The 13212-nt window shown below is 44.1% G+C and overlaps 1 pseudogene; it reads right to left on the bottom strand.

Annotated features, from left to right (window-relative positions):
* Positions 1 to 2634: 2634 nt before the first annotated feature.
* Positions 2635 to 3371, bottom strand: LOC138190372 (cytochrome c oxidase subunit 1-like; annotated as a pseudogene).
* Between the last annotated feature and the right edge of the window lie 9841 nt (positions 3372 to 13212).

Genomic DNA, 13212 nt, shown 5'->3' with positions numbered 1-13212 from the left:
TACTCTCTCGTTTGCTGCACGGGAGCTTGAACTTCGCTCTCGCTCTCGCGAAGTGCACGGAAAATCGGACTTCTCTTTCGCCCTCGTGTGGCACAGAGTAACTCGAGCTTTCTTCTCGCTTTCGCGGGGTGCGTGGCGGCTCGGACTTCTCTGTCGATCTTGTGTGGTTCGCTGCGACTCGGAGTTCTGTCTTGTTCTTGTGTGGTACGGGGCGATTCGGTCTTCTCGCTCGCTCGCGTGTGGTACGCGGTGACTTGGACTTCTCTCTAGCTTTCGTGTGGTGCTCGGCGAATCGGACTATTCTCTCGCTCACATGCGATGCACAGCGACTCGAACTGTTGCGCTGTCGCGTAGATGCGTAGTGGATCGGACGTCTCGCTCGCTCGCGTGTTGTGCGTAGAGACTCAGATTTCTCTCTCGCTTTCGTGTGGTACGCTGCGCCTCGGAATTCTCACTCGCTCTCGTGTAGCGCGGGCGTCACGGACTTCTTTCTCGCTCGAGTGCAGTGTGCGGTGACTCGTACTTCTTTCTCGCATTTACGAGGTGCCTGGTGACGAGGTCCTTTCTCCCAGTCTCGTGAAGCACAGGGCGACTCGGAGTTCTCTCTCGCTCTCGTCTGGCTTAAGATGATGCGGACATCTCTCTCGCTCTCGTGCGGTGTGCGGCGTCTCCGACTTCACTCTCGCTTACTTCTGGGGCCCTGCATCTCGGTCTTCTATCCCGTTCTCGTGAAGCGCAGCGGAAAATGGACTTCTCTCTCGCTCTCATGTGGCACATGGTAACTCGAGCCTTCTCGCCGGTTTTGCGAGGTGCGCGGGGACTCGGACTACTCTTTTGCTCTCGTGAGGTGCGCGGGGACTTGGACTTCTCTCTCGCTCTTGCGAGGTGCGCTGCGATTCGGACTCCTCACTCGCTTCCGTGTAACACCGGGTGACTCGTGCTTTCTTCTCGCTCTCGCGAGGTGCGTGGTGACTTGAACTTCTCTCTCGCTCTCGTGTGGTACACTGCGACTCGGACGTTCCTCTCGCTCTCGTCTGGTGCGCGCCGACTCGGACTTTTCTCTCGTTCTCGTGTGGTTCGCTGCAACTTGGTGTTTTCTCTCGCTCGCGTGTGGTGCCCGGCGACTCGGTGTCTTTCTTTTTCCTCGCGTGTGGCGCGGCGACCTTGACTGCTCTCTCGCTCTCGCGAGGTGCGCTGCGAATCGGACTCCTCACTCGCTTTTGTAAAGCACAGAGTGACTCGTGCTTTCTTCTCGCTCTCGCGAGGTGCGCGGTGCCTCGGACTTCTCTCTTGCTCTCGTATGGTTCGCTGCGACTCGGTGCACTTTCTCGCTCTTGTGTAGTACGGGGCGACACGGTCTTCTCGCTCACTCGCGTGTGGTACGTGGCGACTTGGACTTCTCTCCGGCTCTCGTGTGGTGCTCGGCGACTCGAACTTTTTTGTCGCTCGTAAGTGATGCGCAGCGACTCGAACTGTTGTCGCGCAGTCGCGCAGAGGCGCAGTCGATCGGATTTCTCGCTCGCTTACGTGTGGTGCGTAGACACTCGGACTTCTCTCTCGCTTTCGTGTGGTACGCTGCGACTCGGAATTCTCACTCGCTCTCGTGTGGCGCCGGCGTCACGGACTTCTTTCTCGCTCGAGTGCAGTGTGCAGTGACTCGGACTTCTCTCTCGCATTCACGAGGTGCCTGGTGACTAGGTCTTCTCTCTCGGTCTCGTAGGTCGCAGAGCGACTCGGAGTTCTCTCCCGCTCTCGTCTGGCTTCAGACAATGCGGACTTCTCTCTCGCTCTCGTGCGTTGTGCGGCGTCTCTGACTTTTCTCTCGCTCACTCCTGGCGCCCAGCGACTCGGTCTTCTCTCTCAGTCTCGTGGAGCGCAGGGTAGATGGACAACTCTCTCGCTCTTGTGTGGCACACTGCGACTTGGAATTCTGTCTCGCTCTTGTGTGTGTAGGGGCAACTTGGAGTTTTCACTCGATCCGTCGTGACAGGGGGGAACCCGAACTTCTCTCTTGCTCTCGTGTGGCGCGGGACGACACGAACTTCTCTCTCGCTCTCGTGTAGCACATGGTAACTCAAGCTTCCTTTCCGCTTTTGCCAGGTGCGCGGGGACTCGGACTTTCCTCTGGCTCTCGTAAGGTGCGCGTGAACTCGGACTTCTCTGTCGTTCTCGTGTGGTTTGCTGCGACTTGGTGTCCTCTCTCGCTCTAGTGAGGTGCGCGATGAATCCGAATTCTGTCTCGCTCTCCTGTGGTGAGCGGCGACTCCGACTTCTCTCTCGCTCACGTGTGGTGCCCAGCAACTTGGTCTTATCTCCAGGTCTCGTAAGGCACAGGATGACTCGGACATCTCTCTCGCTCCCGTGTGACACACGATGACTTGGACTTCTCTCTCGCTCTCGTGTGGCTTAAGCGACACGGACTTCCTCACATTCTCGGGTGGTGTGTTACGACTCTGACTTCTCTCTCGCTCACGTGTGGTGCCTGGCGACTCGGTCTTTTCTTGTGGTCTAGTAAGGTATATTGTGTATCTCGTGTATCAACATCTATACCTACAGTCAATATATGATGAGCTCATACTACAAATCCTTATAATCCGATTGTTATTATTGCATAAATTATTCCAAGAATTCCGAATGTTTCTTTTTTTCCTGATTCTTGTGAGATAATATGTCAAATTATTCCGAAAGCTGGTAAAATTAGAATATAAACTTCTGGGCGTCCAAAAAATCAGAATAAATGTTGGTATAAGATTGGGTCTCCTCCGCCTGAAAAATCAAAAAAAGTTGTATTTATATTTCAATCTGTTAATAATATTGTAATTGCTCTCGCTAGTACTGGAAGGGATAATAAAATAAGAATAGCTGTTAATTTCACTGCTCGAATGGATGAAGGTATTTGTTCAAATCTTATTCCTCTTAGTCGTATATTAATTTTTGTCGAAATAAAGTTAATTGTTCCAAGGATGGATTAAATTGCAGCTATATGTGGAGAAAAAATTGAATAATCAACGGATGGTCCTGAGAGCCCGTGATTTCTTGAGAGAAGGAAGGTGAATTGTTCAACCTGTACCTGTTCCTGAATCTACTAATCTTCTTGAAATGAGTAAGATTAATTATAGTGAAAGTAGTCGAAATCTTATATTGTTTATTCGAGAGAAAGCTATATCTGGTGCTGCTGGTATGGAAGAAATTAATCAGTTTCCAAATCCTCCGATCATAATAGGTACAGATATAAATTTGATAAACTGGTGAATTCGAAAAATTAACGGCGGAGCCAGGAATCGAACCTGGTATATAGAGATGCTTGACCGAAGCCTTACTCCACTAGACCACCTGGCCGCCCTGACTATGATGTCGTTAATTCCTCTCATCACCAGTTAGTTCAAATTTGTTTTCGTGTTCTTTTGTGTGTGTGAATAGACAGTGTTCTTCCTCTTAAGCAGCAGATGTAAGAATGTATGTGACGGATGTTTAAAATTTAGAATCTTACGCTTCTGATGGAAAGCCCGTAAGACAGTCAAAGACCGTCTAATAATTGAAATGCGGATATGCATTATCATTAATTACGAGAAAATTCATTGTTGAAGATATAAATTTAATGATTTTCAGAATTCACCAGTTTATTATACCGGACATTATAGGGTCCGTTCACGTCGACTATGCACTCGCGTGCTACTACTCCCAATGCAGGAAGTGTATGGAATAGAAAGGGATCGGTATTAAGGGAAGGTAAACGATTTAAGGTATATGATTGCTTATTAGTAGTCAATGCAACGGAGTCGGTCGAGGGAAAAGGGTATGGTCTTGGTTTAGAGGAAAAAGTGTCTTGCTTGAGCGCTAGGATGGATCTGCTTAGTTAAGGGCGTTGCCTAGCTAGAAAGCGCGGGCTACTCCGCTTCCCGCGTTAACCGTGGCGAGAGAGAGGGTAAAGAAACAAGTGAGACGGAGCAACCGAGCTGTCGCCGGAGTGGGGCGGGTGACGCGGGCTAGCCTCTTCCACCCCTCACGGGCATTCGGTTTCAAATACTTTTAAACAGCCCAGTGTATCGCGCTCGGCACGACGCAGCACCTGATGAATAATAGAAAAAAAAGTAGACTCCTTTCAGATTCCACTTAAAAAATTTACTAGTAATACAGAATTTAATAAGGAACCCGAAACTATTTCTTTTATAATTCAAAAACTTGTCATTAATGAGGTAAAAATCATCAAACATTTGAATTGTTTATAAAAATTTGGATTTTCAATAATGTTCAACATTGCATTTTTTTTATGGAAGCTTATTCGTTCACCTTCCGAATGCACTGTGAATGATGTCTTTACGTCGGATAGAACCGGATATATGCGAGCTCCTTTTGCATCAAAATTGAATGATTGTCTTGTAACTTTCGAAAACAAACATAATTCGGACGAACACCAAAATGCGTGTCGATTCTTTTTACCTTTATTTCATGTGAAGAAAAGTATGAATAGATTGAAAAAATACGAGGTCATTTTTTGATTGACGTGACGTAGAATTCCTTATACGTATCTTGATATAGATATACATTCTTAATATTTCAACGAAAATTATATTCACCGGCGTCCGTATTTCTACGCAATGCGATCACGTGACTGGTAATAGTCTAATAGCCGGTATTCATAGTCAGGTTCGATTTGCAGGACTGTCTTGAGGCAGCTCAAAGCATAGCTTGATCGGCTGAGAGCTGTTCCTAATACAGTCTCGAAAATAATACGTAACCATTTACGAATACCGGCCAGACGTCGTCACAGGTCATTTTAAATTGAAAATGCAACGAATAGCTGTGAGCAAATTCATGATATAACAACGAAAATATCATCAATCTCCCAGGTCTCACCACGTGGAGGTCGCTATCGAAGAGAGACCCGCCTAACCCGTCCCTACCTCCCAACCATGATCGGGTTTGCACCAAACAAATACAAAATGATGAAAAATAATATGAAATGGTAAAAGTGAAATTGAACTCGTTCAAAATTAATAAACATAATCACGAAATCTGTATGAGAAGGATCTCATAGAAATTAAATTGAAACAGTATAAGTGAAACATGACAGTAATCTTGATAAAGAAAATTGATATAACAAAGCATCGAGCATTGTATACATTATATGGCTAAATAAATTCTATAGAAGGCGCAAACTATGGAAAGTAGTACGTCACGAGTGCAGGTCACAGATAGTAATGAAAAAATAGGCTATAGAATATTTACATAATATATAGGTATACACGCAGTCTGGTCCGACTGCAGAAAGTATTTCCGGAACGAATAATCAGATATATAATTATAACGATATGACTAGCAAATTTTTAGCACAGTAATACATATAACTAACTGAACATAAATCACAGAAATATTGCACGTAAGCTATATACAAAGCTATTATATTTATGTACATATGTACATATATTTATATTACAGTGTTTTGTCATCTGTCGGTCGTGAATTTACTGTTTCTTACGCGCGGCCTTTTCTGGGCTTCGATGATTTGGGGGGTTCGCGGATTGAGCGTTGTCGGGCGCGTCTAGAACCTACGATCTCGGGTTACAAACAAAAGTAAGAGAAATCTGCTCATTTATTCTCAATTTTTTTGGTCCAGAATTTATCGTCACGTTTTATTTTATCAAAAATCAATCCCTTTGGCGTCCAAACTATAAAATAGCACCACTTCCCATTCGTAATGTGTAGAAGACCTTGGACCTGATACATGTAATTATGAGAAAGCTCTAACTTGGCTTTTCCACCGATTATTTTCGTCTCAAATATTAATTCTGTATCCCAAAAATCTATCGAGCGAGCGCAGCGAGCGAGCAAAATTTTTGAATGTTCAAGCGAAATCCCACAAAAAGTACTGATATTTCCAAAAAGCACCTCTGGTGCAAAAACCTTTCGCCAAGTATATTGATGTGACAGCCACCCACGTAACAGCCACCTACAAAACTGTCAACAAATTAGATACCGCTGCCAAGTATAATTTATTCAGAAGCTAATGATGATTTTGATATACTATAACTAATATAAAGACGAAAAAAAAAAAAATTTAAATCAAAATTGAAATTGAAAAAAAAAAATAATTTTTATTGGAATAAAAAAAATCGGAGATAGTGGTAAAAGGCGGGCTTTTTCAAAACAAGCACAAGAAAATACAAGTCGAGTTATATCAATGTTGTAATGGCAATATAAACATGGGCCCGCCAAGTACCACGTACTCCAATTTTTTTTTTATCAAAATTTTTTTTTTTTTTTTTTGAATTACAATTTTGATTTCAATTTTTTTTTTTTTTTTGTCATCAGTAGTTATAGTATATCAAAATCATCATTAGTTTCTAAATGAATTATACTTGGCAGTAGTATCTGATTTGATGACAGTTTTGTAGGTGGCTGATTTGTAAGTAATGTGTGCATGTATGATTACCCCAGAATTACGTCAAGTTTATTTCAAAAAAAAAACGCGCGTATTTTAGTGGCCTAATACGTATGCGCCGTGTTTACTTTGTATGGAAAATTCTGTCAGGTACATTGTAATTTTACCTTGGATACTTAGGTAGTCACAATAAGTGATAAGAATATTCCTTATGATCGACAAAGTGTAAACACTCATGCTAATTGCCGAATATCGATTTCGATCATTTAACCTGAACACGTAACAAATTGATGACATATTTTAGCGACTAATGCAAACCGGGCTAGTACCACACGTCACAATGCATTTTAGTTTATATTTTCGTATGTATGAAAAAACTAGAGAATGAATGTATACTGCTATTATGAACAGCACTATCGGCTCTTGAAAGTACCTTCTTGAATTAAAGCCCTGCGATTGTTCGTACTCAAGTGATTGAATCTCGAAGTCAGAGAGGGTGCACCATCAATCATATAAATAATTCGATTTACCTCATTTTTTCCTGAAATTTAGCCAAAATCTTTAAGCCGAGTCGTTTCTTCTTCTTCAAAGACACATTCCCTCTCTTCTTAGCCATCGCGGGATTAAATACTGATTCGAAATAATAAAAAACACTGTAGAAAAACACAAGCAAAAATAAAAGCGCGGAACACTATCCACGTGCCGAGCGACGAGGATTCGAAGGAGGGCAATTGTAGTGGGGGGGTGTTGAGTCTACTCTCCTCGCCTGTAATTCGCATGGTCACCCGCCAACGCAGTCGTGGCGCTAGCAGCCGCCCGCCCTTTGCGCGAAAAATTTGCTGTTTTATGCTTCGTGATTCTCCTTCTCATTTCCTCATTTTTGAAGATACTTAGGTTCTTAGGGAGTCATTTTGAAGATGAAGAATAGATCTGTGTCGCCTTTCTCGCCGAATTGCGAAAAAAAATTCACTGTCCGCTGTGTTTCACTTCAAACATAACGTACTTTCAAGTACGTTTTACGCAAATCTGAAAGCGAAATCGAAAATTTGGCAAAAAAGGCGACACAGATCTATCCTTTACCTTCAAAATGACCCCCTAAGAACCTAATTATCTTGAAAAATGAATAAATGAGAAGGAAAATCGTGAGTCTCTGTTTGCGCGCGCTCTTCGAGGCATAGGCAACGCCCTTAAGCGGGATGTAGAAGGCAAGCTAGCTGCAAGTTACAGAAGAATCTGCTGACTCGCGGACGATAAGAGTAGACTACAGAGCGTAAGGTAACTAAGAGTGTGGGAAAGAAATGAGGAGTCTGGAGGAAGTAGCATGCCCCTCTTTGGGAAAGAACATTCGGTGAGGGTACGAAATAGGATGTTCAGAAGGAAGTGAAACGCCATGAAACGTACTGACTCACTTACAGAATATTACAAAGAAAAGTCTTGAAATCTAGCGCCTAGATATTATTGCGCGTTGAAAAGGGTGAGTATACATATAAATGAAAAAAATTTCTGAATGACATCTTATCGTACTGACTCACTTACAGAATATTACAAAGAAGAGTCTTGAAATATAGCGCCTAGATGTAAGTGCGCGTTTAAGTGAGTTAGTATACATTTGGACAAAGTTTCTCTAAATGACATCTTATAAATGTAGTGCTATATATGATATAGATTGTGTATATTATAAACGAAACTTATGCAACATGCTGATGAATATATTATGGCTGGTGATTATTACGGGCAGGATAAGGCAATGAAAGAATATGATTGCTTATAGCGGGGGGCTTAGCGCCAGACTTCGAGTGGTTCGGAGCTATCGATAAGGATTTGCTTGGGGAGCAATTGACGCGGCTGAGGTATGCCTAGTTTCGTCATTTCAATTTCCGATTGGGTCCGGAGCAGCGATGAAGAGCGAGGAGGGAGGTCATTGGGAAATGGTATTATTTCTAGGTGCGGGTTGTGGATGGCATGGCGCGTAGGAATTTGGGGTTTTGTACGACGCGGGTGAGGGATATGTTTGAGGCCGGAAATAATTTGTTGTGGTAATAGAATTTTAGGGTGGACGATGCCTTTTTGGCCGAAGGGGATAGCGTCTACGAAGCTGGACAGGTCAAGTTCGTATTCGTTCAAGCGTCGGTCCAGGTCAATTAGCCCGTTGAGTGTGCCAATTTCAATTCATTGAAATCAACGATTTCAGTTCTTCGGGGGGTAATCCAAATATCAGCGTTAATATTGTCAATTACACGTTCAATCGTATACACTTCTTCATAGTGGTCGACGAATTTGGATCGGGTTTCATTTAGTAAATAGACCTTTGACCTGCTTTGAAATTTTGGCTGTTGACATTACGGTCGTAATACGTCTTGAAACGATGCTTTGCTTGTTGTAGGTTGGACGCGGCGTGTTTTCGTATGCTAGATAGGGTAGCGGTTAAGTCTAGAAGGAACAGATCGTAGGAACAAGTATACGCGCTGGCAGGGTTCGCATCTGTTGGGAGTCTGGCTTCAAAGCCAAAAATTAGTTGGTGAAGGGTGAAGTTAGTACCTTCGTGCTTCGCGGTGTTGTAACAAAAAATTGCAAAGCGGATGTAATCGTCCCAGTCTTCATCAGCATCCGTGTAGTGTTTGATGTGCTCAGTCAGAACAAGGTGACTGCGTTCTAGCGATCCGTTAGACTGTGGGCGGTAAGCTGTGGTTCATATTTGCTTAATTTTGGAAAGTTTACAAAGTTGATTGATGACTGTGCTCGTAGAATTTTGTCCTTGGTCCGTAAGTATTGCTCGAGGAGCACCGTAACGTGTAACGTATCATTTTGCGAATGCTGCGCCTATAATTTTGGCGGTGGCATCAGGTAAAGGGATGGCGTCCAGGATTTTGACGAATTGCATTGTATCGTCAAGCATTATTTGTTGTTCGATTTAGTAAGGGGTAGAGGTCCAACAATATCTGATACCACTTTGTCGAATGCATCGACAGGCGTGTCCGTTATCATCAATGGCAATTTGGTTTTTACTCTGACCAATTTTTTTCTTTGACAACTCTCGCAAGTTCTCATGGATTCTTGGATTTCTTCTTTCATACGGGCCCAAAAATACTTCTGTCTGATGCGGTTATATATTTTAGTGACACCTTGATGACCGCCGACTAACGATTCGTGGCATTACCTGATTATTTCTTTTCGTAAACATTCTTCTATGATGACAGTCGTGTTTCGACAAAGCATGATTTGAATTTGAGTATGTGAAAATACGGGATAGAAGATTTCGGAAAACGCGGGGATCGAGAGCGTCTAAACTATCATCGGTTATCAGGAGGGCAAGAGACTTTAGGTTTAAATCGGCTAAAGCCGTTTTGAGTTTGGACAATAGCTAGAAGATATCGTATAGGTTGCTTTTACCTGAGCTTTTTGTTTTCAATACTAGGGTCAAAATACTTCGACTATTGTGCTTAGATTCAATGATATCAAATTTTCGAAGACGAGGCCTCATTACTATTTTTGGGTCAACGATATTTTCGCTGGCAAGTTGGGCTGGTATACCCTTAATCCAAGCGCAGTCTGTCGATATGAAGTGCGCATAGTTGGTTTTGAGCATCAAAAGTCGATCATTGATATCTTTGACATTGTCCAATACTGGTATGTCGTCCAAGTTGTCAATAAAATATGCGAAACCGTGAGAGTCATTATTTTGATCGTCGTTAGTGTTGAAAGCACTGTCATGGTTATGGTCAGTAATTTTCATATAGAAGTCGCATTGTTGAGTGCACCATATAGCATTCAGTGTCCGTGAGCAAGTCGGAACTGTCGTCGTCATCAGAGGTGGGCGGGGAAAAGGAGTGTAAGGGAGGGTTCGTCGGCCTGGAAGTAGCGGGGTGGTATCTCCTAGCGGGACGCGGAGGCCCGACAGGGGGGGGGGGGGGGCATGATGACGTCAGTGGGTGGGGGTGAAGGTGGAATCGGACGAGGTGCTGCAGGTTTAGTCAGACGTTCCGATTCCTTTCGCAGATAGCGGCGGGGAGGTAACCCAGATGTGGAAGGGACAGGGTCAGGGGGGTGAGTATAAGCGAGTGGGGGTGTAATGCAGGGGCGCGCGGTAGCAGGAAGCGAAAAGTCGAGGCGGCAAACGGTGATTCTTACTTTCGAATTTTTGAAAACATAATGGATCATTTTGCGTACCACGCTCCATTCGATTTTGTCGAGTCCGCAACCTATCAATGGTATCGGGGAAGATGTTACGCCATCTTCATGCAAGGTTTTCCTAAAGTTAACCAAGGTGTCGAAAAAAACGTGGGGCAAAGGTTTGTCACTGTATTTGGGCTTTGTAACTAGGTTATAGATTTTCCGGTTTCCATGTACCACAGAAATAACGTCGGTCACAGTCGTGTCGAATTCTCTAAGTTGTTCGCGGTTCATGAATTTACGTTCTGTCACTTCTGAAGCGATTCCTTTCGACATTTAGTAGTCAGCGGATATGCAATGAGCCAAGTTATCCTTTTGCTGTGATGGGTCAGCTTTTATTTCTTCAATACGTCTATTACGCATAAGAGGGGAAGTTTTGCTTTCTATGAGGAAATCGCTATAAAAAGGGCCCGGTAAATCGGTAGGTGGACCAAAGTCATCAGTTCCTAATTCAGTTTCTGGGGTCTGTGAGTCATCCGAGCCAAGGGAAGAATCTGAAGAATAGCTCAGGTATGGTCGTTTATGAGACCCAGAGTTTGTTGAAAAATTTGTTTCTCGATGGCGTTTAGGTTGGCGATGTACTGAGATCGGCGCCGGGGTAAAGCGGGGGGGGTTTGAGGAGCAACAGGGTATCTTTATCGCTGAAGTCATCGTCGGAGACATCAGAGGAATCAGAGGAATCAGAGGAGTATGTCATCTCACGGGGTCGTGAGATTTTAAAGTGTTTTAGCGGAGTTGGGTTCGTGGACTCGTCTGTGGTCTGTCTAGGGCGTCTGGGGTACTGATGAGTCTTTTTACTGCGTTTTTTTGATCTATCGCCAGGGGCTTTAGTCGTTGTACGGGGGCGTTTTGTATCGATAGGAAGCATTTGAGCGGTGTCGGGCGGTGCGTCCCTGTACAGAGCATCAGCGTTGATATTAGATTTTCCGGACTTGTATTCCGTATTGAAGTCGTACTCTGCCAGTTCTAAGCTCCACCGTAGTGAACGTGAATGAGGTTTTTTGACGCTTTTTACCCATTCGAGTGGCTCATGGTCTGTTATCAAAATAAACTTCTGACCATGGATGTAGGGGCGGAAGTGATTCATACTCCAGTGAGCGGCTAAAAATTCTTTATTAGGTACCGAGTAGTTTAATTCAGCGGGATTGAGGGCTCGGGACGCGTATGCTACCGGCAGGTCGGGACCGTCTTTATCTTGACTGAGAACTGCACCTATCGCAAATTTTCGCGCGTCTGTAGTAAGAGCAAATGGTTTGCCGAAGTCCGGGTGTTGTAGAATTGGTGCTTTGCATAAACAATCGCGTAAGGTTCCGAAGGCGGATTGGTGTTTAGACGTCCAGATAAAAGGGGTGTTTTTCTTTGTTAAATTGTTAACGCATTCAGCATTTTTTCCAAAATTTGGATCAAATCTTTGGTAGTAACCTGAAAGGCCAAGGAATTGTCTAACATTTTTAGGATTTTTGGGGACAGGATACTCTTTCACAGCTATTAATTTACCAGGGTCAGGTTTTACTCCCGACTCGGTCATGAGGTGTCCGAGGTAAACGACTTCCTTGCGCAAGAATTCGCACTTGTCTGGCTGTAGAGTTAAACCGACTGCGGTGAGTCGCTCTATTAATATCCGCCATTTTATTCCATGTTCTTGCAAGTTTCGAGCGTGAACAACTGTCATCTGAATAAACGAAGATCATGTTGCCTTGTAGGCCGAGGTGAACTTGGTCCATGAGCCTTTGAATGGTGGCGGGGGCGTTCTTTAGTCCAAAGGGCATACGAGAGAATTCATAATGGCCTCTCGGTGTCGAAAATGCAGTTTTCGTGCTGTAATCCGGATGCATGGGAATTTGGTGGAACCCAGAAGCAACGTGGAATGTGAAAAAGTATTTGGCTGAGTCAAGCTGATCAAGGATTTCCGTGATATCGGGAACGGGGTATGCGTCGCCGACTGTTTTTTCGTTAAGTTTTTTGTAGTCGATTACCATACGCCATCGTTTATTGCCGTCACTATCCGGTTTTTCGAAATCGATTCACACCGGGGAATTTATGGAGATGAGGAATGTTTAATAAAATTTTGCTTGAGTAATTTATCAATTTAGAATTCGATTTCGTTTTTGTGAATCTTGGGAAAACGGTATTGTTTGGTATGGATGAGCGTATTGTCCGTCGTGGGGATAGTGTAATAAGATAAATTGGTGTGGCCTAATCTATCACCTGGAAGATAAAAAAGATGGTTGAATTCTGTTACGAGCTGAATATCGATTGGTTTTCGGTGTCATTCAAGTGATCAAGATGTAAGCCGCTTTTCAGGACGTCCAATCTTTCTGACCTACTGTCAGTCAAGAGCACTGTTGCGGCCACGGGACAGGGTGTACTGTCGTCAGCGATAGGAGGATCGGATTGCAGTTTCGCAAGGTCAGTGGACTAGATAGGGGTGAAGGGGGGATTATTAGTCGGTCGCGATGTACGCCTGACTGCAGAAAGAATTGATGAGTTGCTGAGGAGAGGGCCTGGGTGCGAAACGAGGGTTTTGGCGCGGGCATCGCTGTGGTGGTTACTCGGTGCAGTGGGCGTCACGTTGGGCATGACTGTACTGAGTCTCTCGTCGAAGTCGTCTAGGGTTACTGTTGGGAGTCCTATCTCTACGGCAGATTCGTTACAATTAA

This window comes from Neodiprion pinetum, chromosome 2, assembly GCF_021155775.2.
Source record: "Neodiprion pinetum isolate iyNeoPine1 chromosome 2, iyNeoPine1.2, whole genome shotgun sequence".
NCBI lineage: Eukaryota > Metazoa > Arthropoda > Insecta > Hymenoptera > Diprionidae > Neodiprion > Neodiprion pinetum.
Note: the sequence above shows the minus strand (reverse complement) of the source record. Positions and strands in the feature narration are given on the sequence as shown.